The sequence below is a fragment of the Peromyscus maniculatus genome, chromosome 6 (assembly GCF_049852395.1).
Source record: "Peromyscus maniculatus bairdii isolate BWxNUB_F1_BW_parent chromosome 6, HU_Pman_BW_mat_3.1, whole genome shotgun sequence".
Classification (NCBI taxonomy): Eukaryota; Metazoa; Chordata; class Mammalia; order Rodentia; family Cricetidae; genus Peromyscus; species Peromyscus maniculatus.
The window spans coordinates 26,033,452-26,060,472 of record NC_134857.1 but is presented as its reverse complement, the minus strand read 5'-3'; the positions used below and the strand labels follow the sequence as shown (position 1 = coordinate 26,060,472).

Genomic DNA, 27,021 nt, shown 5'->3' with positions numbered 1-27,021 from the left:
GAGGATGTCAGATGCTTTCCTCTATCACTCTTCATCTGGTTCTCTGGAGACTAGGACTCTCACTGACTCTGAGGTTTGCCATTTTGGCTAGACTCTCTGTCCACTGAGATCCCAGAATACTCTTGTCCCAACATCGGGGTTACAGGCACTGACATACGTGCCTGACTTTATACATGGGTGCGCCAGATTTGAACTCAGGTTCTCATGCTTACACAACAAGGGTTTTTATCTACTGAGTCATCTCCCCAGCCCAACACTTAAGACTTTTTTCATGAATTTTAATCTAATAACATATCAAATTATTACAAAATATTCCATTATAGACGTTTAATGAAATCATACACCTGTATTTTAAGACATAAATTTTAAAAATGAGTAAAGGATACTTTGATAATTGCTTGAGATGATAAATGACCACCAACAAAATGAGGAACCAAAACTAAGACATTTTTTTAAAGTCAAGAAATTATAATTTAGTGAACATTGAAACTTCAGTGTTTTTTTTAATGCAATATGATTTTTGAGCAGCCAGTTACTTTGACAGCTTATTAGTACAGCTCTGAGAAATCATTAGTAAGAGTGATCAGTAGATTCCAACAAGGCTTCTCCCTAACATGTATTCCAAGTAGTACAAATATCCACAAATATCACTGCTATATTGGAAATATAGAAAAAAGTAACTTACTGATACAACTAGACTTTTGTGTTTAATTAACTCATGAGAAATTGTGAAGGGTTTGAAAGTGACTTAAATGTCTGGGGACTGGGCAATGTGATCCAGCTGATAATGGCAGCTGGATAAGTGGAAGGTAATTGCACATTGTTGGAGGGGAAATGTCTGATTCTGACTGGAAATAGATTCTCTTTGAAAATGTGTACTAGCCTGTGCTCTGATTCAAGTGGTTTCTCGCCAGTGTGAAAAGTTTTAGCAAGGACCATTTCTCTCCAACTCTGAGGATGGCTAAGCACAGCTGATACATTAAATGCAGCTGCAGTGCTAAGTGTTTTTGTGCCTTTGTTGTTAGGAATCACCCTAGAATTTAAAAACTAGGTTAAACATAAGTGTATGGTCGTGGCCTTGGAAAATCTGTACTCTGACAACAGTGCTGGAGAATGTCGTTCAGTGAGGGGGAAGGGTGCCAAAGAGGAGGGCGAGCGAGCGAGCGAGCGAGATCCAGCATTAGCACCCATACTTGCACAGCAGCATAACAGAGATTATTCTTTATTAAAGACTTTCTTAAGCACCCCTCAATATCATCAATCATCATTTACTATTCTTCTTGGGACCAGAAACTATGTCTGTTCATTTATATATTATTCAGAAGTTTGACAGTGAAACGAAAATTAATTGCATGTTTTGGGGGTTACAAATTATCTCAAAGACCACTGGATTTTCTTTAGAACAAAATTTAGTTAGCTCTACCCTTCATTTCTTTCTTTGTCCTCTTCCCCGTCTCTCCGTTCTTCCATTTAGACCTATCTACCCCAGTATTCCTCTTATTTTCATTTTGCCCATGTTCTACTACCTGTCTCTCTCCAGATCTCCTCCCCAAGACCACTTGCTTGCAAACTCCTGTGAGAAGTACTTAGGACCTCTTTCACGAGGATGGGTTCTATCAACTAAGAAACAATACTCAGCAGAATTCTGGGGGGATTTGAGTGATGGCTGTCTCCATAGACTAGCAAAATATCACCAGGATATCAAACAGCATCCACTCCATCCTTCCAGGTAAATAGGTTTCAATTTCTTCTACTGGAGAAAAAGGTCTGCATGTTTAACAGTTCTGGTTTCCCTAGTGCTTATCTGAAAGCACATGGACTGTGTGTACTTCTATATATAGTTTCAAAATAGAAGGGTGGGCAGCAATCCTGAAATCCTATAATAATCATCCCAGATAGAATATTATTCTGTGATCCTGGGGTGCACTATTGCCAAAACTCAATAGAAATTTAGTACAATCTTAGCAGGAGAGAGGAAAGGCATTCATGGAAGAGAAATGGAGAGACAGAAAGAATGGAGTTGGGAGAGGTAGAGGAGAAGGACATGGGGAAGGGAGAATGAAAAGGAAGAATGAAGAGGAAGGAGAAGGAAGGATTATGCAAGAGAGATCAAGGGAGAACAAGGGGAGGCGGGCAAGGAGGAGGTGCTCTTGGTTTCTGCCTCAGCAGTGTGCTGCTGTCCAGATCAATAATCTGGGAACTGAAAGTCCAATTATTGTGAGAGTTGAATTTTAGCGTGAGTATGGTAGAAGGCTGCAATTCAGATACACTATTTTCATTCTTATGAACTTTAGAACTTTGCAAGTATTAGCTGCTTCAATCACAGCTCAGCCGAACACCTTTCTTTCTCAGCCAATGTATTCCAGATATCTTAATTTCCATTTTGTCTTTCAGTAGTTTTTGATAGTGTACTGGCTAGTTTTATGTCAACTTGACATAAGCTAGAGTAATTTTAGAAGCAGGAAACCCAATAGGGAAATTGGCCTCTGGGTCATTTTCTTGGTAAATGATTGATGTTAAGAGGGAGCAGCTCACTGCAGGCAGTACCACCCTGAGCTGGCAGTCCTGGTGCTATAAGAAGGCAGGCAAAGAAAGCCATAAATAGCAAGCCTGTAAGAGCCTTCCTCCATGGTTTCAGTTCCTGCCTCAAGTTCCTGCCCTGGCTTCCATTAATGATGAACTGTGACTGGGACATGTAAGCTGAAATAAACCCTTTCCTCTCCAAGTTGCTCTGGTTGTGGTGTTTTATCACAGCAACAGAAACCTAACCAAGACAGGCAGCATTGTCCAACGTGAGTGTGACTTTTATCTTGGGAGATAGTCCACAGTTTCCTAGGAGGAAACATCTGGGGTCTAGTGCTCCTGGGTGATTCTACCTTGTAATGCTGAGATCTGTGGAACCTTCTTTTAGAATGATATTATCAATTTTAATGCCTGATGAGATTATAGGTCTTGAATTGACATGAACTGAAGGCATATTATCTCTTCTCAGCTCTGGGTCTGACCTGAAGTCAGATCTTGAAGTCAGAAAGACACAAGCAAGGAACAACAAACCTGGAAGTAAAAAAAAAAAAAAAAAAAAAAAAAGCATCAACATAGGCCTGGAAGCAACAGTTTAAGTGGAGACCCTCACACCACACCTGGTAAGACTCGGCTTCTCTTCTCTCTCATTACCGATCTGACTGAGATATACAATTCATAGTGTAAAAGTGGGAAATACTATTCAGTAGCCTGATATCACAGAGGCCATAGGAAGAAAGACTCTTAGATGTGAACAATTACCTTGGGTGGGCCTGCTTCCTGAAGACCCTCATTCTGGTATTAATGCAACCCTTTGCTTAGGGCAGTGTCTCCGTTTGCAAAGCCTGTGTATGTCACAACTTTTCTCAGGCCTTCAGCCTTACTAACACTTCCCCTGCTTGGGGCCTGTAGTTCCTCCAAAGCACAAGCTGGGCCCCTGTGTCGTGCGATACCTTTGTACCCACAGATATCTTTAAAACCTACTCCTTCAGAGAGCTAAGAATTTTACTGAAATCTGAGGCACTGATGAAGAACCAGGTCATATTCTCTCTCTCTCTCTCTCTCTCTATATATATATATATATATATATATATATATATATATATATATATATATATATATATATATATATATATACACACACACACACACACAAATACAGATACAGATATAGATATAGATATAAAAGGAGAAAGGCCTAGAGTAAAATGTGGTGGCCTTTTAAACATAACACTAAGCCATGTTTAGCTCTCTTTTCAGAGACAGAAGCTAACTACATATCCGCAAAAATTGGTCATGGTCATGGACATCAGTTTCTAAAAGCTATAAAGCCCAAAGCCTGCATGTACAGTCCACACTTAATCGGAGCAACAACACAAAAGTCACCTGCCTTAGCTCAACAGAAGCCTAATTTATCCATCTATATTCCATTCTTCCAAAATTTTATTAACCATTTAATTTTTTAGGCTTCTGGACCCATGTTCCATTTTCAGAGACCACAGCACTTTTTTGTGAGGGGCTGGACAGTAAATATTTTAGACTTTGCAAGCAAGCCATGCAAGGTCTCTGCTATGAATCTGTCGTTGTTTTTTAATACAACCTTTAAAAATATAAACAGCCTTTGGACCAAATTTGGAACATGAGCCATATTTGCAAGCTCTGCTGTCGATGCTCAGGTCTGTAAGATTAGGTTCACATGTCTGGAAAGCTTCCTAAGCACAGCAGGAGCAGCTGTCTCCCAGGGGAGGAGAGCTGGCTCTAGCGTGGTGGGCAGGAGGTGAGCTGCAGAGAAACCTTCTCTCTCCAGCCAGATGGCATCATGGGGTAGGGGCTGTGTAGAGAAGGGGAAGGGTGTTGAGTAAAGTAGGTTTTCTCCATCGGATGGGGCCTCAGCTCTAAGCGTGTAAACCCTGAAAGTCTGTTCAATACCCCGAGGTAGAGACACGGGAAGGTGCCGAGCTGTGTCTGCTCTTAATAAATTCAGTCACTCTCTGCTAAAGAGCATGGTCAGGTGGAAGGGGAAGAGGCCAGAGCTCACAGTCGTAGAACAGAAGGAAAAACAAAATTAAAAGTGAAGGATACTTCTCCGTTTTAGGAGACACTTGAAATTGACTTTAGTGATTGCCTCTGGCTTCTTTTTCTTGATAAAATGATTGAAAATTTCAACTTCCTTTTTTTTTAAACCAAGTTTGTGTTATCTATACCTTCATTTAGAATGTGGATTTGTTAGAGGCAATATTATGTTCATCTTATTCATTATTATTTATTCATAAAAAATTTGATGAGATTTTTTTTTTTTGAGAAAAGGTCTTAAGTAACACAGGCCTGACTTGAAGTCACTATGCAACAGAGGATGACCTTGACCTATGCCAGTCCTCCTGCCTTCCGAGGGCTTGGATCACAGGTGTGCTCCATCATGCCCAATACAGTGCTGAGCACCAAAGCCAGGGCTTCTTGCAGCATGCTACGAGTCATATCTCCAGCCCTCTGATGGGTCTGTTAGCACTATGCTAACATACTCCAAATCCTCAAGAATAAAGGGAAAGTGTGGGCTGAGCAATGGCTTAGTGGTTAGTAGCACTTGCTGCTCTTGCAGAGAACTTGAAGTCGGTCTCCAGCAGACACATGGTGGCTCACAACAATCTGTAACTCCAGTCCCAGAGAATTTGGCACCCTCTTTCTTCTGCCTCCATGGGCACAGCATGCACATGATTCACATGCCAGCAAAACACACTTACACTTAAAAACATTTCTTAAAAGAATGAGGAAAAGTGGGGAGGAATGGATGGCTATCAGGGCAGCAATGTCATAAAGAAATAGTTTCAGTTAATTTTCCTTTAGGCTAACATAATAATGTCCCAGGTTATTAATTTACAACTTGACAGTAGACACTCGGTACTTTTAGTCACGAAGGCTGAGAAGTCCAACATCAAACTGACAGCAGATTCACTCACTTCTTCAAAGATGGCACTTTCCAGCTATATCCTCACATGAGAGAAGGGACAAGTAAGTTTCCCCAGGTCTCTTTGAGAAGGGCACTAATATTACTCATGAGGGTTCCATTTTCATGAGCTACGTAGCATCCCAAGGTCTCGCACCTTACTGCAACCACATGGGGTATTAACATGTAGAGCCTAGGAGGACAACAAGCTCAGACTTCCATTTTTAAAATTACGTGCAGGATTAGCAAATGAAACGAGGAATGGGTGATTAAAAGTATAGGAAAATCGGGATGGCACAATGCAAGGGAACTCAATAGAGGATGGATATGATCCAAATTGCAGGGCATTGATGGCTGTGCTGAAAGCTGGTGCAAGGTCATATATAGGAGAAGAAGTAACTTGTGTTACAAGTCATTTGATTTAAAAATGATGCAGGAGCAAAGGGAACCCTTACATAGCGCTCCCTGGAGTATAAGTGGAAATCAGGATGGAGTCTCAGCATCACTAAAACCAGAACCACCATATGATCGAACTGTTCTACTCCTAAATGTATGTCTGAAGTGACACAAGTCTGCACACCAGAAAAATACTTGTACATGTGTACTTTTGTAGCACTATTCCAAAGTTATAGAATCAGCGTAGGTACCCATCAACAAATGAGTATATCAAGAAAGCGTGGTAAATATACACAATTGAATTATATCCAGTGACCAGGAAGAATGAAAACATGACATTTGCAGGAAAAGGAGTAGAACTGCACATCGCAATGTTAAGTGAAATAAGCCAGAATATGATAAATATTGCATGTAGTCTCTCAGAAGTAAGCCCTCAATGTAAGTGTAAGTGTGTGTGTGTGTGTGTGTGTGTGTGTGTGTGTGTGTGTGTGTGATATTAAGGGTGAGGGAAGTGGGAAAAGACAAGATATTTGAATACATATGACATGAAAGCAGAAGAGGAGGCTACCTCAGGTGAGGGATGGGAGCAAGGGAGATGGGGGAGGGCAGTCAGAGAGAGGACCAGAATCTCCATCTCTCGTGACCAGAATCCGTGATGTTACATGGCTACGTAAGCGTGCAACGTGACCATGTGATCTACGCACATGCGTGGAGTAGTGACGTGACCTGGCCACGCCCCCAGCCGGTTTTTAAAGCGGGGCGCCATATTCCCAGCTCTCTCTCTTCTCTCCTCTTCCTCTTCTCCATGCACGCGTCTCTCCCACAGGCCTGCGCACTCCCTACCCCTTTATCTCTAATAAACTCTTATAAGCGGATTCTGTCATGTTTCATGACGTTTCCTTGCAGGGTAAGAACACAACGCAGCTAAATAACTAACATTTTGGTTATTAAGTTATTAAGAGTAAAGCGTAATGATGTGTATACATGAAAATGCATAATGAAAACCAATACTCTTATATTAATGTTGAAATTAAGAAAAGTAAATAAATAAAAACATATTTACCCAAAAAGGACTTTGGCAGAACAGTTTTGAATGATTGGAACATCTACAACTCTAACTGCGGCATTATGAATGTGAGTCAGCCACCACGAGTAGGAGACTCAGACAAAGAATAATGAATTTATTATATCAGGTGACAATGTTGCTGCCTCATGCATGGACTGAATACGCCTTTCTCTAAACTCATACCTTGACCCTAGTTCTGAATATATTTTTGGAGGTGATGTCACTAAAAGTTGGTGAAGCCATGAGGGCAAACCCTACCACAGGATTAGTAATTTTACAAAAGGTGCCAGGGAGATCTCTTGCCTCTTCTGCCTGCAGAGTGAGGACAGCATGAGAAGGCTGCCTCCGCTGAAGAAGGAAACAGATGCTTCCCACACACTGAAGAAGCTTCCTCTCTGAGCACTGATTGCCTTGTTGTACATTTCTGTTTATTAAGTCCATCCAGTTTGTGGCATTTTTGCAACAGCCCCCAAAGAACAACCAGCATTAAGTACTAAGGACTATATCTAGAAGCAGTTTTAGTTTTTCCCCTGTGCTTAGCTTTTGAGGGATGATCCAGGGCCACCTTTAGATGCCACCCCAGATGTCCATTGCAAAGGATGAAGGCAGTGGGTGAAGCTTGCTGTAACTGAGGGAAGGTGATAAATCTGGTTCTAGAGATGTCTGTTCGCACAGGCCTGGGTAATTTTGTGGGCCCTAGAAACTATATCAAATATGGAAGTTCAGATAATAAGGGTAATCTAATTTCATGCTTTGAGGTATAAATGGCTTGCCTGCAGGATGGAATCAGGAATTACACTTCTGTCCCTTATACCTTATCCCTAAGAAACACATCATAAGGCCTGAATGAAGAGGTAACGAAAGTTCTCAGACTGAGAAATGTGAGGGTCAGTTATCATGGAGTCAAGATTGCCAAACCATTTGTTAGCACAGAGTTTTGATTTTTAGAGTGAAAAATAACATGTAGAAACACACAGTATTAAATTTCCACAGGAAATAAATTTATAGTATTGCACAATCAATTCATAAAATTCCCATGTTAATGAATGATTTTTTCAAACAATATGAATATTGAGAATTGATAATCACTTTCTGGGATGGTTGCTTCTTAGCTACAAATATGTACCAAGGTTATCATTAATTAGTTTCAGGTAAACACTAAGACTGTCTATCAACATAAAAGTCAACTAAGTGGATCAGATTTTAAGAGTAGAAACAAAAATTGAATTTGTCATATGTCTACACTAGTACTTAAAATGAATGAAGCTTTTTATCTAAAACTCTCATTCTTCCAAGAGCAATTACATTAAAGATAATAAAAATAGATTAGCAAGGCACGAATCACTGTCTTAAATCCTGTTAATGTGGCTATTGTTCACAGTCCATATGAAATATTTACTAGTATCTTTTTATTAAAATGCAAGTTTCTAACTACACTATCACTTCAACCTATCCATTTTCCTAATGTGAAAAACACATTTGCATGTGTGCATATATCCCTGACCTTTTGTGAAATGAGAAGAAATTGACTGAATACCTAAGCCATCAGAATTGCTGTTTCATCCAACCAATTACTGAAGCTGGGCTTTCCATTTGCAAGGCCAAAAATGAAATCTTATTGACACCGTGTAGGTGGAAATGCAGACTACTGTAGTTTGCTGCTTATGAATTAATGATGCACTTTACACCCTAAAGAGAAACACTGATAACAATTTTACTTGACTGACAAATTAATAATCACCATAATAATCTCAGAATAAAAGAGAATAGTAGTATAAATTATTCAAAAGGGACATTTCACCTCTGCTCCTCCTCCTACCTGATCGATGTTCCCTTTAGCAAATGGCAATCTTCTAAACCCTGAGAAACCAATGATTTCTGATGATGCATTAAACAAGTGGAATTGAAATATATTTATCATACTATTTTCTATTAATAGCCCAGGTATTTTGTCTCAAAATTTTCTAGACAGAAATCATGCCTTGTGTGTGTGTGTGTGTGTGTGTGTGTGTGTGTGTGTGTGTGTGTGTGTGTCTTTAAAAACAATTTTAAGAAGAGGCCATGAATTTGAAAGAGGAGTAGCTACATGACAGGGTTTGGAGGGAAGAATAGGAAAGGAGAAATGAGCTGGGCGGCGGTGGCACATGCCTTTAATCCAAGCACTTGGGAAGCAGAGCCAGGAAGATCTCTGTGAGTTCGAGGCCAGCCTGGTCTACATAGTGAGATCCAGGACAGGCACCAAAACTACACGGAGAAACCCTGTCTCAAAAACAAAAACAAAAAGTCAAGTTGAAATGATGTAATTATATTTAATTATATTATAAGCTCGAGAAATAAAAGTAAGTAAAACTGGGATCTCCATGTCCACACTAAATTTCATAAATAGCTGGACAAAATGGAATTTTCAAAGTATTCCCCTACTAAGTAGTTATGTAAAAATAAGCAGATATCAGCTGATTAGTCAGCTGACCAAAATTCACCTTATCTGTAACATTAAGACTGTAAGATTCTCCAGACCCAATCACATGCAAAGATCAGTGAAATCAACATGGAGGGGCATTTCTACAAGATTTCTTTACTTTTCTACAAGATTTATATTTACTTAAATGTCACAGCTGTGAAAACATCAACAAACAAACAAATAAATACAAAAGAAGTCTTACACTGACTGTCAGACTGAAGGGAATTGAAGAGAAACACAGGCAGCATGGGACACAGATGGGCTTCCCTTTCTATCAAGGTCTGAATAATGGGACGGCCACCACACAGAGCTGGAACCGCTGCTGACACTGAGGTGGTTGCACTGTCTCTTCAAACCAGAGTCTCTGCAGCCATTTCATTTGTTATTTGGTTGGCTGTTTTTTGTTTGTGCTGTATGCATGTCAGGGTGTACATGTATGAATGTGTATGTATCATGCAGGTGTGCATGCATTTGTGTGGATGTGTGTATATATGTTTGTGTGTATGTGTACAACTTTATGTGTTATGTGGGTATGCATCTGTGTATATGTTTGTATATGTGTGTCTCTGTTAACTCACATATTGCAATTGTACATGTGCATGTGTATATGTGTATGTGTATGTAAACATCATTGCATATGTTAGTATGTCTATATGTGTGTAATTATTTAATGCATATGTGTATATATGTGTGAATGCTGCATGTACTTTATGTATATATGTGTGTCATATATGTGCATATAAATCTGGATAGAGTATGCAGGTTGCATTAATTTTTACTGTGGATTATAAATTCTACCCAAGGATTCATTCACCTTACAAAAGAAAATAAAAATGGTGGTGTTTCAAGAGGGAATGCATCTCCATAGTGGGGTGCATGGTGAAACCAATTAATATGTGAGTTATATGTATATGAATATGTTATAGGTATGTGGGGGGATCTTTTCTTCTTTTGTAGGAGGGACATTAACACTTGCTTCAGAAGTCAGAATGGCTCCTGTTGACTTGCTGAGGCTTGATTACATGCTTGTGCTTAGCTGAAAAGGGAAGAAGCGGGATAATGAGTACATTTTTTGTTGCTGTTGGTTATTATTTGTTTCGTGCTGCTTAGTTTCACTCTAAGAGGTATTCACCACCTCTAACCCAACCCACCAGGGCTAGAATTCTCTAAACAGAGGATATAACAGGAAGAAGCAAACGGAATTGAAACTGTCCAACAAGTACCATTCCTTTTGATCCCTAACTTAAACATCCTTATTCTCACATGAAAGTTATCTCTCAAAAATGAGTCCACTCACATAGTGGAGCTAGCCTTAATAAAATAAAAGCTACACCCTTCTAAAAGATCACATGATTTTCTACCCCCACTCTCAGGACAGGGCTTTCTGAATGATCTCCACTTAACATGTCTCTCCTGCAGCATAACTTGTTATTTGTTTAGCTAAAAATTAAAATTTTTAAATTTACTTCAAACAGTATGTCCCCCATAGTCACTATCAGTGATGGGGAGAATATCTTAATATCAGCTTAATAGATAGTTTAGGCACCTGTACACAAGCAGGCATTGGGTCTGTTTGCGGCCGTGGCTTGACTTCATGTTTCCTTTTCCCTTGATCCTTTGATCTGGGGTCTGCCCTTCTTTTACACAGATTTTCTGCAGGATAAATTCATCTGCTTTTCACTGGAAAGGGGTCTGAGGCTTCAGCAATTCTGTCTGGATGGAGTTTGCAGGTTTCATTTCTTTTTACTGCAGGTTATGAATCCTACCCCAGGATTCACCCTATAACAGAAAATAAAAGACAGTGGTGCTTCAGGATGGAGTGATCTCCATAATGGGGTGCATGGTGAAACAAGTCAGTCTCATGAAAGTAAACCATACTCTAATATAACCTGGCCTCAGTACTATGCAAGGTAGCATTACAATGCATGAGGTATGTGGTAGGTTCATGAGTGATGGTGGGGTGACAGCATAATAACCAAAGACAGCAAATCCACACCCAGAAAATGGACCATGCAGGGAAGACGTTGGCATACTGATTCCCTGTTAGAGGTCTGCTACATAGCTTGTCCACAGAAGACATGAGCACACTAGATATACATCCTCCCATATAGCCCCTCCTCACTCTTTTCCAAATTCATGACCTCTTTTTTTATTAATTGCTATTACATATATATTCCTAAATTTAACCTGCTCAGTCTGTAAGATGCTACTTACATGTATGTTTTCAGGGCTGACCATTCGGTATTGGATAGCCAATTGGTATACTTGTCCCTGGGGAAGACTATTTCTCCTACTCTCAGCATCCCTTAGCTGCCTACAGTCCTTTGTCTAGGGTTGAGACCTCATGGCCTTTTCCCCATCCACTTTGGCATGTCCATTGTTGCCCTTGTTCAGTTCCTGTTTAGGCAGGCATATTGGGAAGACTTTATGGGTATAGCATCTGACACTCGTACACTGCACAGTCTCAAGAAAACTCCTTAATCTTCTGGCTTTTACAATTGAAGGGACTCTAGCCAACTCAAGCAGGGCAAATATGGCTCTGGCAGACCTTTCCCTTCCCCTCCTTACCCTCTGCTTTGGTAAAAATCATTATACTACATTCTTAAAGCTAGCCACCAAGGTCTGTTCCCGTATTTGTCCACTTCCTCCTCCTGAGACTGACTACCAAGGTCCAGCTATCAAAGTACTGAAGTCCAGCAATCAGAAGCCCCCTTTAGCTCACCTAATTAACATGCCTAATTAAAATTAAACACCTCACCCTAATATGAGGTTTCCACTTTTACCTTTATAAACAACCGTTTACCTATGGGCCATGTCTGTCTCCTCTCTATCCAGAGGCAGTCCTTTGTCCCCCAGGGCAAATACCCCTTCCCCCTCTCCCTTGTTCCCCTCCCCTTCCCCCTCATCCTCTTTCACCTGTCTTTGTCTCTTATTCCCTGACCTTTGTCCCTCTGGAGCAAATAAATTCCTTTGTGCTGAAAACTTGGTCGTGGGAGTCCTGAGCCCACACTGATCCCTTAGAACAGTCTTCCTACCAGCTCTTCTGCAGTGCTCCTGAGCCGTAGGCGTGAGAATTGTATGTAGATGTGTACGTTGGGATTGGGATTCACAACTCTGCACTTTGATTGGCTGTGGTTTCATATAATGGTCTCTGTCTATTACAAAAAAAAAAAAAACAAAAAAAAAAAACGTTTTAACACTTTCTCAGCAACTGAAAGATAATCTACATAAAAAATCAATAAACAGGGAAATTATCCCAACAATACTACCCATGTCCATGATTTGATGTGTACATATGATATGCATGTGTATCATATGTATATGTGGTATATGTATATATAAGGTATACATGTGTGTGATGCTTATATGTGGTATGTATATGGCATGCATGTATATATGTTTATTATATACACATATGGCAGTCACAGAAGTTGTTAATACATGTACTGATTTTATATATGAATGTGTGTACTTTCTATATATTTCTTATACATAACTGTGGAGGTCCACAAAGGTTTCCTAGTGAGACCTGAGTTTGCTTTACACAGCAGAGCTGTATTAGAGGATTGTTTGATCACATGCATAGTTACTAGGTGATTGGAAGTATCTACACTTGACTGTACTAGGGAGAGGTCTTTTGCTCCACCCCTTGGCATTCCTATAAAAAGCCCTTTAGATGAGACAGAAGTGGCCATTGGATAAGGATCCTGACCCTCCCTAGGCTATCCTGTGTTTCTATCTGTTTCTTTCCTCTATCCTTCTACCTTTATATTTCAACCTAATGCTCTTCTCTCTCTCTCCTCAAGAGTGCCCTATCATAAAAAAGTGGGAGCTGGTCTCCCACACATAACATGTTATATTATTCAATTATATTTCATTTCAACAACATGTTAAGACCATCAGTTTCAATATATTTAAAATAACTAAACTGTAAAACATATGAATTCTTGCTATAGTTAACAATATTTAATCAAAAATTGACAGTTGAGTAATGAGCAAGAACAGATGTGTTACATAAAAAGCTATGTGAATGACAAATAAGTATATAAGATACTAAAAATCATTGACCATTAGAAAATGCAAAATAAAAGCATACTGATAGACAGTAAACTTACGTTACTTTGTTTAAATTTTTGAAGTCTGATTACAGGAAGCATTGGCAAAAATATGGGGAACTCTGAACTTCACTGCTGATGAGAATGTAAAATTGTCACACCACACTGAAAAATTGCAACATTTTATTCCAAATTACACCAGTATCTACTGTATTTCCAACCCTTGCACAAATCAGGATTTACTCAGAGGAAAGAAAGCATTTGTTTGTACCAAAATCATGACCTGAGCATTCAGAATAGCCCATTCAAAACAGACACAACCAGGAAATTGCGTAAAGGTGAATGGATAAACAAAATGTAACACAAAACAATGAACTACAGAGTCTAAATAGGAAGGAAGAGCTGATACACAAGACAAGCAGGTGAACTTCTACATCATCCTATACATGAAAGAAGATAGACAGACAGGAAGAATGCATTGTCTGGTATTCTATTTACATGAAATTCTAGAAAATACCAATTAATCAATGTGAACCAAAAGCAGAGCCAGGGGACAGGGAATGGAGCAGAAAACACATTGCAGAGGTCAAAAAGCACATGGTGACACTCCATACCTTAGCCCAGAAGGCATTTCACTGATGCTCATAAAACATAGTTAACTTGATATTTTCAGTGATGCATTCGATTGCAGGTAGTTTATGATTACACACACTTTCTTTTCAAGGAGTTGACATTGTCAGCCATACACCAGCATTCTTCCAGCTAGGAGATGTTTATTTAGCCTGGCTTCCAGAGTCTCAGGATGTACAGTTGCACATGAGAATTTGGAGTGTGAAATAGTTTTATGCTCTTGAGAACCCACAGTATTTTATTGTCACACAAGAATCTAACTCCTCCAAATTTGTTTTTTGTCTCTCGAGTGTCAGTATAGGGAATTCAGGGTGTAGACCTACTTGATTTTACATCTATCTCATCCCACATCCACTTGGAATAATTGGTGGTACAGTTGTCTCCTGTGACCTGAAGGAAATTTTCCTAGAAACTTTTTAAGACACCATTCCTTCTTGTGAAGGGGAAAGAGCTGCTATTACTGTAGACGTCCCTGCATAGAAGGCTAGCATAAGTCAGTCTAGCTTGTCACAGTTTTAAAGGATATCTGAGAAAGAAACTGAGTTATGTACTGATCTGGACTACTAGGAAGCTTTAACCCTGGGCATTCAAATTTCCCATACAACAAATGCTCCTAATTTAAAGCACTGCTCCTAATTGAGAAGCTATTGACAGTTGATAACTACTGGGCATGGAGAATCATTCTTCTTTGGGGATGTAGCCAAGGGGTCAGAAAACAAGAGGGGGAAATGGGAAAAAGATGTGATTATATGTCATTGTATGTATGTATTAAATTTTCACTATTTTAAAGAAACCTAGACACACAAGAATAAAAAGAATTAGATACTGTTGATTTATATTGATGTTTGTAGTGCTCCCATCTAAAATTAATCAAAGCATTTGAAGCATATGTACACAGTTGCTCTTACAATAGCCTTAAGCTTTGAGTCTTACAGGTAAAAATGTGAAGCACAAGCTAGAAGCCAATGCTCCCTGCAGCATTCAATAGACAGCTCGGCCCTCTTCGTTCCTCACTTCTTGTTATTACCACCCAATTCTCTTCATTTAATTCCAGATATATTACCACTGATCCCAAGCCCTTCTTTATCAGACTAACTTAGTCACAGCCAACTTCGCTTGGCTGCCATCTTACCTTGTGACCATCCTCAATGCCACTTACTGCAAACTCTTTACTAACAGAGCAAGAGGCTCTGTGGGGCTTTCTGTTCTTTCTTTAATTCACAATTAAGGTGGCTATTATTTCAACCAGGCTCGTCATGTCACACTGTGAGCCCTCTGTTACCATTCCTACAGTGTGGTTAGTAGTCCAGATAATTTGAACAGAAGCATAGGAGGATCTGGATTTGGGATATTTGGAGACTTTAGAGCCCCTAGAAGCCTAAGCTACTACAGAACAGATAGGGCTAAGCCTTGGCATGTATCAAAAGCCAATGTGTTTTTATGAAGATACGTGGGTTCCAAGAAACCGCTTTCTCCTAAATGTTACTCAGTTCCATTTCTTCCCCCGAATATCACATTCGTCTCCATGATAGGACACGAATTTGATTTAAAAAAACATTCAAGAGAGGAGGGATTCATACTGTTTGCTCTTGGCAGGCCATAGCATTTTAAACATTAATAAATTGCTCTAACTGGACATTTAGGAATGTGCAGGCCTAGTTCATGTTCAAATAAAATTTAATCACAATTCAAAGCAATTAGTACAAATTGATAGGGCAGAACTTTATGGATAGTAGTATCCCAAGTTTGCCCCAAAACCAAAAATAGTACAAATGCATCTGAACCAGTTATCAAAAGGAAGTTCAGGGTCACAGACAGCCCAAGGTTACAGAACTTAGTAATAACGGGTTATATAATGATCCTATCAAAACCAATAGCAGTGGTAAAGTGACATTCAAAAGGCAGCAGGAACCTACCAAGAATCAACTCCATTTCTTCTGAATTTAGCTTCAGGACATTTTAGAAACCCAGGCCTAAGTGTCAGCTAGGCACCTCATCAAACCCCAAATTGCCTCCTGTCTCCCCTCCTCCAGCCCGTTAAGATGAAAAGGCGAACCTGCATGTCATCAAGTGTACAATGTGAGTGGAAATCTCGGCTCAGCATGATGGGCCATAATGGAGGCAGGAGCAACAGGGCAGCCTGAGTCTGGAATTTTACCCTGTGTGATTCCAAAGAGCAGTCCAACCAGGCTGGAAAAAAACCTCCACCTATCAAGCCAGGTGTGTGAAGCATGAAATTGACACTGTTTTAACAGGGTTTTGGAGGAGAATCGTGTGAGATCCCACCAGAACAAACTAATGAAGAAGAAAAGTCAGAAACGCTCTCCAAATGCAGTCTTTCTATTTCTATGTTCAGTCTGAGGGAAAGCAGGGATGGAGTTTGAAAAATCCTACCAGCTAATGTGTCAGTCGGTCTGCGAATCTCTGCAGACAACCTTGGAGTATGGGAGAGGTCCACGAGACACCCACAGTTGGATGGATGATAGTCCCAACAGCAGGAAAGGACATGGGTCTTAGTCTTAAACTCAAACAGACGGTGCACTGCTGGGTCACTCCTCAACTTTTTAAAAAGAGCAGTGTGCACCCAGCCTCCTTTTAAGCAATACTTTAAATTTGTCTTTTCAGAATGTTTAGTACACACCTAAGCTTTCTGGTGTGCATCTATGCAGGAGGGAAGACAAGCTGTAGGGATGTTAAGGTAATTTCTCTACAACTTCAGTAGCAGATAAACCTTTCTATCTTAGCCTTTCTCTGAAATAAACACTTTGTTACTCATCCAGGAGTCTTTTCCTAATTTCCCATTTTCCACCAAAGAAACAAGTAGCACTGTTCTCTTCTACTTGACAGGTTTCAGAGAAGATGCACACCAGCCTACACCTGGAATGATTTAAAATAATTTCACAACAGGGAGGGGATGTTACATTTATCTTCCTAAGGACCGATCAAGTTTGCCATCTCAGTTAGTCAAAGGTTTTTAAAGCATCTTAAATGGATTTCAACGAAATTGCAGGATTTTACCTTTTATTTTTATTGTATACAAGCTAATACGAATGCTCAACATTCTGCATTTTTATGGTACCAGATGTTAAATTAAATAATGTTACATCAACTGCTTTTTAACTTAGCAGTCATTTATGCTCAGCAATTTTTCCCCAGAAAAATAAATATAAAGCAGAACATTGCTTAAGTAAATTATGACTATAGCCACTATTGTAAGGTGTTGTTTTTTTGCTTTTATCTATATCTTAAAGCACACCATTAGTGATGATTCACAATACTATCTCTTCATATCCTGCATATCAAAAAGTTAGTGCTTTTTAATTTTTATAGAAAAGGTCAAAAATAGGTTAAAACCATCATTTAATGACTGTTTTGATGCCTTTGTTACAGATTGTATTTAAGTGCTTTTAAATTATAATCATTTTGCTTGTTAAAGGCCACAGTGGTGAGTAAGGACATTCACAGATGTGTTGACATGTGTAAGTACTTTATGAAAGTCTTTCTGTTGTGTATAACATGGGCACAGTTTTAGACTCATTAAAGTACTGACCTTGAATCATGGAATTCAGTTTTCTTTCATTGAGAGATTCATAAAATACCAACTTTTTACTTAAAAATTTATTCCCAAATTATATTTCTTCATTCCAAATTTATTCTAACTTTTCCTTAAACTTACAAACCTCAAAATCAGGGCTGGGGAAATGGTGCGGCATAGAAAATGCTCCCCGTGCCACTGTGAGGACCTGAGTTTGGATCCCAAGATCCTGTGTAAAGGCTAGGCAGGCATGGTGAGCTGCGTGGAATCACACTGTGCATGGGATAAAAACAGTAGATTCCCGAAACAAGCTCATTTGTCGGGCTAGCAGGAACTGGCTGGGCACTCCAGGTTCAGCTAGACGCCATGCCTCAGGAAATAGACCATTGGGAAGTGATCCGACAGGACTTCCTAAGTCAGTCTCAGGCCTCAGAAGGCTTGTGCATGAATATGCGCCTGCACAGGCACACACATGCACACATGTAGGTATGCACATATATGCATGCACATGTACACACGCATATATGTGCATACACACACACAGTTAGATGCAAATGTGCAAAAAAAACAAAAACAAAAGTTGTGGGATAATACAGAAGTACCGGAGTTTGGAATGTATATTTTTAATTATTTTTTTTGTTTATTTTACATACCAGCCACAGTTTCCCCTCCCTCCTCTCCTCCTGTTCCCTCCCGCACTTCCTTTCTATCTCCACCCCATCCACTCCTCAGAAAGGGACAGGCTTCCCATGGGGAGTCAACAACACATATCAAGTTGAGGCAGGACCAAGCTCCTCTCCACTGCATCAAGGCTGAGCAAGGCATTCCACCATTGGGAGTTGGTTCCAAAAAGCCAGCTCATACATCAGGGACAGATCCTGGTCCCACTGCTAGGGGCCACTCAAACAGACCAAACTACACAATTGTCACCCACATACAGAGGGCCTGGGTCAGTCCCATGCAGGCTCCCTAGTTATTGATCTAGAGTCTGTGAGCTCCCACTCTCTGTGGGTTTCCCCATCATGATCTTGACCACCCCTGCTTGGCCCAGTGCTTGGCTGTGAATCTCTGTATGTGCTTACATCAGTTACTGGATGAAGACTCTATGATGACAATTACGGTAGTTATCAATCTAATTACAGGTAGATGCCCCTAAACCAAAGAATGGATAAAGAAAATGTGGTACATACACACACTGGAGTATTACTCAGTAGTAAAAAAACAATGGCATCATGAAATTTGCAGGCAAATGGATGGAACTAGAAAAAAACCATCCTAAGTGAGGTAACCCAGAGCCAGAAAGGCAAACACAGTATGTACTCATCCATAAGTGAATATTAGATGTAAAGCAAAGGATAACCAGGCTACAATCCACATCCCTAGAGAAACTAGGTAATAAGGAGGACCCTAAAAGGGATGCATGGATCATGCTGGAAAGGGGAAATAGTTGAGATCTCCTGGGTAAACTAGGGGGGCGGGGAGGGGTTATTGAGAGGAGGGGATAAAAAATGGAAGAATGAGGAATCCGGATCATTGAGTTAGGGGAAGGAGGGCAATGAAAGAGGTATTTTTTTTTTTCGAGACAGGGTTTCTCTGTGTAGCTTTGCACCTTTCCTGGAACTCACTTGGTAGCCCAGGCTGGGCTCGAACTCACAGAGATCCGCCTGCCTCTGCCTCCCGAGTGCTGGGATTAAAGGCATGACACCCGGCAAAAGAGGTATCTTGATAGAGGGGTCATTATGGGTTTAGGGAGAAACCTGGAGCCAGGGAAACTCAAAGGAATCTACAAGGATGACTCCAGCTTAGACTCCTATCAACAGTGGAGAGAGTGCCTGAACCAGCCTTGTCCTATGATCAGATTGGTGAATACCCTAATTGTCATCATAATGACAATTATGATGAAGATCCAGTAACTGATGGAATTTATATTTAAAAAGGCATATAATAATTAGCAGGAAAACTAATATTTGTTTGACATTTCAGGTTGCTTTATTGTTTTTCTGCATGTTCTGATTTCATGAAAGGTGACCTCACTATTTCCCAACTCCATGTGGCACAAGATGACACCAGCGTGTACTTGATAGTAGCAGTCCACCTCATTGCTAACAGTATCTATCTCTGTAAGTAACATCACTGTGGAAATTAAAATGACCCATGGCCTATTTCCTTCTGTAAAATTCTCATGTATCTTTCTTATCATTCTTTCCCTTAGCAAAGTCTACTCTCCTTTTTGACCCCTGAAATGTGCTATGAACTATTTGATTAGTCAAAATAAAGCACATTTTAATATATCTACACACACATACACACACACACACACACACACACACACACACACACACACACACACATATATACACATACATAAAGGTATTTTCTACATACAGAATAAAGATAATATTGGTACATATTTTCAACTGTCATTTTTTTAAGGGGGAGGGAAAATTCTGGTTTTCTTTCTCCCAATTTTATTTGTTTTAACTTTATCTACATTATGTCAGTTCTAACAATTTCTCAAGGACATAAATAATCTCCTTTTCCACTGTGTCTATTGGTAGGAACGTTTAGTTCCTGTGAGAAAAGCCACATGAAAATATAAGAAGAGGTTCATCTATTAAAATTTAGACCATGGAAAGAAAATCAACTGGAGTGGCTGTGTTCAGGGGTGGGATAGTCTGCCTATACCCTGCTCAGTAGGACCTGGGAGGAGGCTTCCTGTTAAATTGCACCATTTTCCTCTGCAGGATCTCGAGAGTAAAATCAGGATTTTTTACCCACCTGCAATGTTCCATGGCCAGTTTCCTCAAGCAAACCTGCCCCACTTTGCCTGATGTCCTTTTATCTGAGCCTGAAGAAATGCCTGCTCAACAGTGTCTTAAATTTAAGGAGCATTGTCATGAATACATTATAGCAAGCAAAACTTCTAAGAATGTAGTTCAATCTTGAATCTGACAAAAGTAGACTTTAATACATCCCACCTACAGAATTATAGGACATAGTTGGCATCTTGTCACATAGTATCATGACTGTCTACAGGAATCTTTAGAATTCTAAAAATGGGAAGAGTGGTTTTTGGTGTTTTAGACACAAATATCCTAGATAATATCCATCCACAGTCATTGTTTCCTTCAGGATATAGACATCAAAAAGAATCCATGGGCATATTTCCAAGTGTTTGGTCCATTTAAATTCATGCTGTCCAGTTTTCCTGAGATTTTCTTTCTCACTTTCTTTGCCCAGTCATCTTTGTATCTTCTCCCCAAATCACTGTTAAGAATACAGAAAACCAGTTGCTTAGCTTGAACTGTTTGGGGGCCCCCCAGGCAGTGGGACCAGGACCTGTCCCTAGTACATGATCTGGCTTTTTGGAACCTGGTACCTATGGTGAGACACTTTGCGTGGCCTTGGTGCAGGGAGGAGGGGCTTGGATCTGCCTTGGCTGAATGTGCCAGGCTCTGCTGACTCCCCATGGGAGACCTTGCCTTGGAGAAAGTGGGAGTGAGGGATGGGTTGGGGGGCCTGGGGGCAGGGGAGGGAGGACGGGGGAATCTGTGGTTGATGTGCGAAATGGGTGGAAAATCTCTTAATAAAAAAAAAATGCAGAAAACCATAGTGTGACTCTTATCCTTCATCTCACCTTGCCATATGGAGTTTGGGAACAAAAGTGCTCAGGTGGTGAGCACTGAAGTATACGCTGTTGTCATACAAGGATCTTGTCACCAACATCTGCCATGGTGAGTCTTTAAACAACACACTACAATCACTATAATGACTTCTCCACCTTTGCACTGCTTGTTGGCTGTGTAGCTACTGATCTCTTAGTCTATAAGGTAAGAAGATAACCATGTCATAAAGTTGCTGCCAAGCTTAAACCTTAACAAAAAGCACATTTTAAACAGTCAATGAATAATTTGAAGAAGCAGTATGTAGAAGTTCAAAATGAAAGCAAACTACACAGATGTTCAGATGGTTTTTACAATGACTAAAGTTTGGGGTCCCCCTCATCCTTTGCAGAATACAACTAAGTATACAAACAGAACCTCTCACAGGAAACACTACCTGTGATTTTCATGCTTTTATTATTCTTAGGATTCATGACTTATAAAAAATACAAGAGTGGAATAGCATGTCACAGGCTAACACATCATTTGAAATGATATGTATAGAACTTAGTCATTTTTTCACTGTTTGATTCCACTTGGCAATTCCTGTTCTGACCAGAAATGTAACTCTCAGAGAGAAAATGCTGAACTATGGGAAATAAAAGTGAAATGATCATTTGAAAGGCAAACGGGAGCTATCAGTCACATTTCTTTTTGAAATAAAGTATTTATTTCATGCTACCAGTTGATGACAACAAGTGAGGAAATCTTCACTTCAGCATATTCTCATCTGATGGGAAGAGCTTGCCAGAATGACATCTCATTGAAAAGTGTGAAAAGAGGCCTCCTTAGGTTCCTTCATTTACATCACACTCATCCTCAACAGGAAGAGATTGGTAGCATCTCCCCTCATGTGGATTTCTGATGCCCAATGATTCCAATCCTTCTTATTTTGATAGATCTTCTTAGAGACTAGCAGTTATATTTGCACCTCATACAAGCTGGACAGTACTCAGTTCTTACAAGAATCCTACAAGAAAAGAAAGATGTATACTGAGACAAAAAAAAATCTCCTATTTTCCACAATGACTCTCCTCTTTTTGTTTGGTGGTTGTTGCTTTCATTTTCATTCTTTTTTAGACGCTCAAGTTCCTAGTTTTCATATGCACCTTAGTCAGAGAGCATATCCTCAGTGGCTCACCCAGGAACAGAGTGGCTGGGGGACTCTTGTGTCACTGCCAAGGCTCCTGTCTGCTTTAAGTGCCTATTGTAATTTAATAGCAACAAGTTCAGAAAAATAGAAAAGCAATAACTAGAATTCTTCTTCCCAGGAAAGTTCAATTAATTCAATTGGGCATTAGGTTGCTAAATTTCTACCAGAGCTAGAGTCTCTAACCTTATTTCAATGAAAATAAGTAGAATACCATTAATTCCTTTTGGGAAGTACATTTGATTGTGTGAAGAGGTTTGCAAGCTCCAGCTTGTAACCTAATTCTCTTGATATATGGACATTATTTTCTTCTTATTTTAATGCAAAAGCTTATGGCTAATGTGTCAAATTTGTCTTTTATTTTCTAATTTTTTCTTATACTTCCCCAGATGAGAGACTATAATCAAAACCTGAAAATAGCATTCCCCCAACAATAATTCCAATCTCTGTTTTTAATCACATCATCTTTTGTCCCTTTTCTTTTCCCCCATGAAACATGAGTCAAAGTGGCCTGGGTTGTTGACCATGAATAGTAAGCATGAAAACTGAATAGTATTAAGACATTTTAAGTATTAAGTTGATTCCTTTCAGAAAAAGAATTCAATAATAGAATACTCTCAGGTCTTAGAACATGTGTGGTAGAAGAAGACTTAATAAAGATACCCATCCATCATACTGCAAGTAGAATGGCAACCTACAAAAAGCCACCCACTCCCCAGTCATATTTGATCACCTCTCTGTCTTCTCGCTTCTGTGTCCTAAGCCCCACATGGAGTTCAACATTCCTAAAAATGTGGGCAGCCCCCCTCCCTACGCTCAACTCCCACTCCAGCTAGAAGTGGCCTGTGATGGTTTTGCTTTCAGTTTTCTCCTTTACCTCACGATTTCATTTTCCAACCCCTCAGTAAATTTTTCTCCTACTTGGACTTAAAGAAGTCACAAGACACACTGCTACCACAAAGATGGGCTCAAGAGCAAGAGTATGAACTCCTCATCAGCCAGTTCAACAGTCAAAGACCAGATCCTATACGTATAGCATTTGCTGGTTCCTTTGGTGGCCATGCCCCCACTGTGGTGATTAACAACCTGTGGTCAGGAATGTGTCATCACTCAGCATCAAGCTCAGGGAGACACCATTGCACAGGACTGCACAACCTCAAGGTCTCGGTTGATAACAGATGCAAAATAATTTGTCCCAGGGATTCTAGAAAAGAAAACTGAGACTGTAATGAACTCTCATGTGCAGTTTCCTTTAGAAATAAAGGCATGAGGAAAACTAAGCAACACTATCAAGAAAATTCAGATAGCCCACCAATTGGCTTTGGGGGAGTTCTTCAAGTCATCTGGAGTTGTTAATTATAATGATAGTAATGCTGTTTTTTTTTGTGGTTTTTTGTTTTTTTGTTTTGTTTTGTTTTTTTAAGTATCATCTGGTTTAAGGGGATTCCCACCAATGTAAGGTGTAGGGTAATAGCTAGTGTGTCTGTGGAGACATAATCCTGGCATTATCCTGTACCTGGCAGGCACCTTGTGATAAACTAAGTGGATAGGAGATGACTGCATTTCATAAATTGTTACTGAAGAGGAAAGTGGCTATGTGAGCAACAGGTTGTATGGATAGGAAGGCCCATACCATTTGTCCCCATGAATGTTCCTATAACTCATCACAGATAGTAACATAGTACAGAATAATAACTTGGAAATGATGATTTTCAGGACCATTACCTTTGTTTTTAACATGATCTGTTTAGTTCATGATCAAATTTATAATTAACTTGTTCAAGTTCATAATATAACATGTTATTTCATTTTAAATATCCTTCTGTGTTTTACAATCAGCTCAGCGATTCTTCAGAATTTAAAGACTGGCTCCTAGATGCTACTTCCAGTACGGCAGTGCTCAGGAGAATCACAGAGATGGGCTCTGATAACACTGAGGTATCAGAACATTTAAAAAACCCAGCTATTTGAAATTTGTATAACAGAAAGAAGGATTTGGATCCCTAGAACCGACATAAAGCCATTCCTAGCAACATATATCTATAATCCCAGTGCTGTTGTCTCAAGATAGTTGGTAGAGACTGGAAGATATCTAGAAATCCATGAGGCAGCTTGCCTTGTGTATGCAACAGCAAACAAGAAACAGACACTATTGCCGGGCGGTGGTGGCACATGCCTTTAATCCCAGCACTCGGGAGGCAGAGCCAGGCGGATCTTTGTGAGTTCGGGGCCAGTCTGGTCTACAGAGCGAGCTCCAGGAAGGTGCAAAACTACACAGAGAAACCCTGTCTCGAAAAACAAAACAAAAAACAAAACAAAAGAGAGAGAGAGAGAGAGAGAGAGAGAGAGAGAGAGAGAGAGAGAGAGAGAGAGAAAGAAACAGGCACTATCTTAACCAAGGTAGAACGCCCTACCCTGACCTCCACATGTGCACCCACACTCATGCAGGAACAAGTGCAAGTACACTCAAATGTGAGCTCAAGCACACACGCACGCGCGCGCGCGCACGCGCGCACACACACACACACACACACACACACAAGCAATTTGAAAAAAGCACTTTGGCTTATGCTACACAAGACATGACTGATAAGAGTAATATTTCAGAACCTCACCTCAGCTGAGACTAGGAATAATTTTCCAAATTTTAATTGTTAGATTTATTTCTTAACTTGAAGGATCTGGAACAACATAGGAGATGGTCCTCCAGCCATGCCTGTGAGGGATTATTGGTCCCTGAACATTATCATAAGGGATCATCTTATTTGGGTTAATTGATGTGGGGAGACCTATCTTAGCTGAGGGTAGAAATATTCCCTGGATGGGACTTGGGGCTGTATAAAAAGGAGAGAGGCAACAGCATTAGCATTCAGCCCTCTGTTTCCCAAAGGTGGATGAAATGTGACCAATTCCCTGGAGTTCCTGCACTTTGATTTCCCTACCGTGAGGGACTGCAGCCTGGCACTATGAGCCAGAGTGAATGCTTTCTCCCTCAAGTTGCTTCTTTCACTGGGCTTTCATCACAATAACAGAAAAAGGAACCAAGATGCCCAGAGCTTTGAATTCCTCCTTTTCCTCCTCACCCCACTTCTCCTCCTCCTCCTTCAGCAGAACCAGCTCTTGCTGAGCAATATGTTCTCCCTTTCTTCAAAATTTTCACTAGTAACTGTTTAACTATGCTAGCAATATGTTTTTAATCAAAGTGTATTCTTTGTTGAAAGAATTTTATCAGATTAATAAGTTCAGAAGTATCAAAACAAATTGGCCCTGTTTTTCTAATTTTAACATTTTACCTACAGAGATATATTTAATAGTATAAAGTAAAAATGCACTCCTATAGACATTTTAAAGACATAGTTGAACTTATATTGTTGATAGTTTTAAATATTTTGAGGAAGAAATTGTTTTGCATGCTATGTAAATACATAACTTTTTTCTATTTTACAATCAGTATTACATATATACTGTCTTCCAATAAGTAACTTTCATTGGCTGTGCATCCAACTTCCTTTAGTCTGAATAATGATGAGAAAATACAGCAATGGCAATAGAGAAAAATATATGAATAAGAAGTATGCAATGTTTAAGTTTGTGAACATTTTGAAAAATTACATAATTGTAGTATTTTTGTTAAGGGGTAAAATTATAAAAGAATGAATAAATACATGCACAAATAAATAATTAGAAAAAGTATGGAATATTCCTTTACACTATGTGATTGTATGTCATTGTGATTGGTTAAATAAAAAAAGCTAACTGGCCGGGCGTTGGTGGCGCACGCCTTTAATCCCAGCACTCGGGAGGCAGAGCCAGGCGGATCTCTGTGAGTTCGAGGCCAGCCTGGGCTACCAAGTGAGCTCCAGGAAAGGCGCAAAGCTACACAGAGAAACCCTGTCTCGAAAAACCAAAAAAAAAAAAAAAAAAAAAAAAAAAAAGCTAACTGGACAATAGCTGGGCATGATAAAGTTGGCAGAGAACCAAACAGGGAATAGTGGGAAGAAGAAGGGCAGAGTCAGAGGAGTAGTGAGCAGATGCAGAGTGAAGCAAGATAAACATACCATACTAAGAAAAGGTACCAAGCCATGTGTCAAAGCATAGATAAAAATATAGGTTAATTGAAAATGTAAGAGTTAGCTAGTAACAAGCCTGAGCTATTGACCAACCATTTACAGTTAATAATAAGTAGTCATGTTGGTTATTTGGGAACTGGTGGAAGGGAAGGAAAAATCCACCGACAAATGGTGGCCAAATGTCTGGCACTTACATACACATAAGACCTAAGAAAGCTTTTAAAGGGTTTTAAATATACAAAAATGGAGCCAAAAGTAGATTCCTAGGCTTGTGTCTCTCACACAGGCTGCAGTACAAAGAGGATTCTCCCAGCTGCTGCCTGAGGGCTTGAGCTGCCAGCACAAGCCCCACCAGTTCACTGCATGGTGGGTCTGCAGTTTTGCTCATGCAAACAGAAAAGATTACAGATGAACAGTAAGGACAGATCCAGATTTAAAAAAAAAAAAAAAAAACTCTAAACAGGTTCCAGTGTTTAAAAATATACATAGGCTTAAGAGAAAAGAGAAGATAGAGACAGCCATAGATTTAAAAAAT

General features: G+C 39.8%; 1 long non-coding RNA gene across 1 annotated transcript; it reads left to right on the top strand.

The window, feature by feature from the left end:
- Positions 1-2,582: 2,582 nt before the first annotated feature.
- LOC143273725 (uncharacterized) lies at positions 2,583-24,354 on the top strand. The gene is made up of 3 exons (XR_013051911.1): positions 2,583-2,792; positions 2,993-3,143; positions 24,256-24,354. It is a non-coding gene; the product is annotated as an uncharacterized LOC143273725 (long non-coding RNA).
- The last annotated feature ends 2,667 nt before the right edge of the window (positions 24,355-27,021 follow it).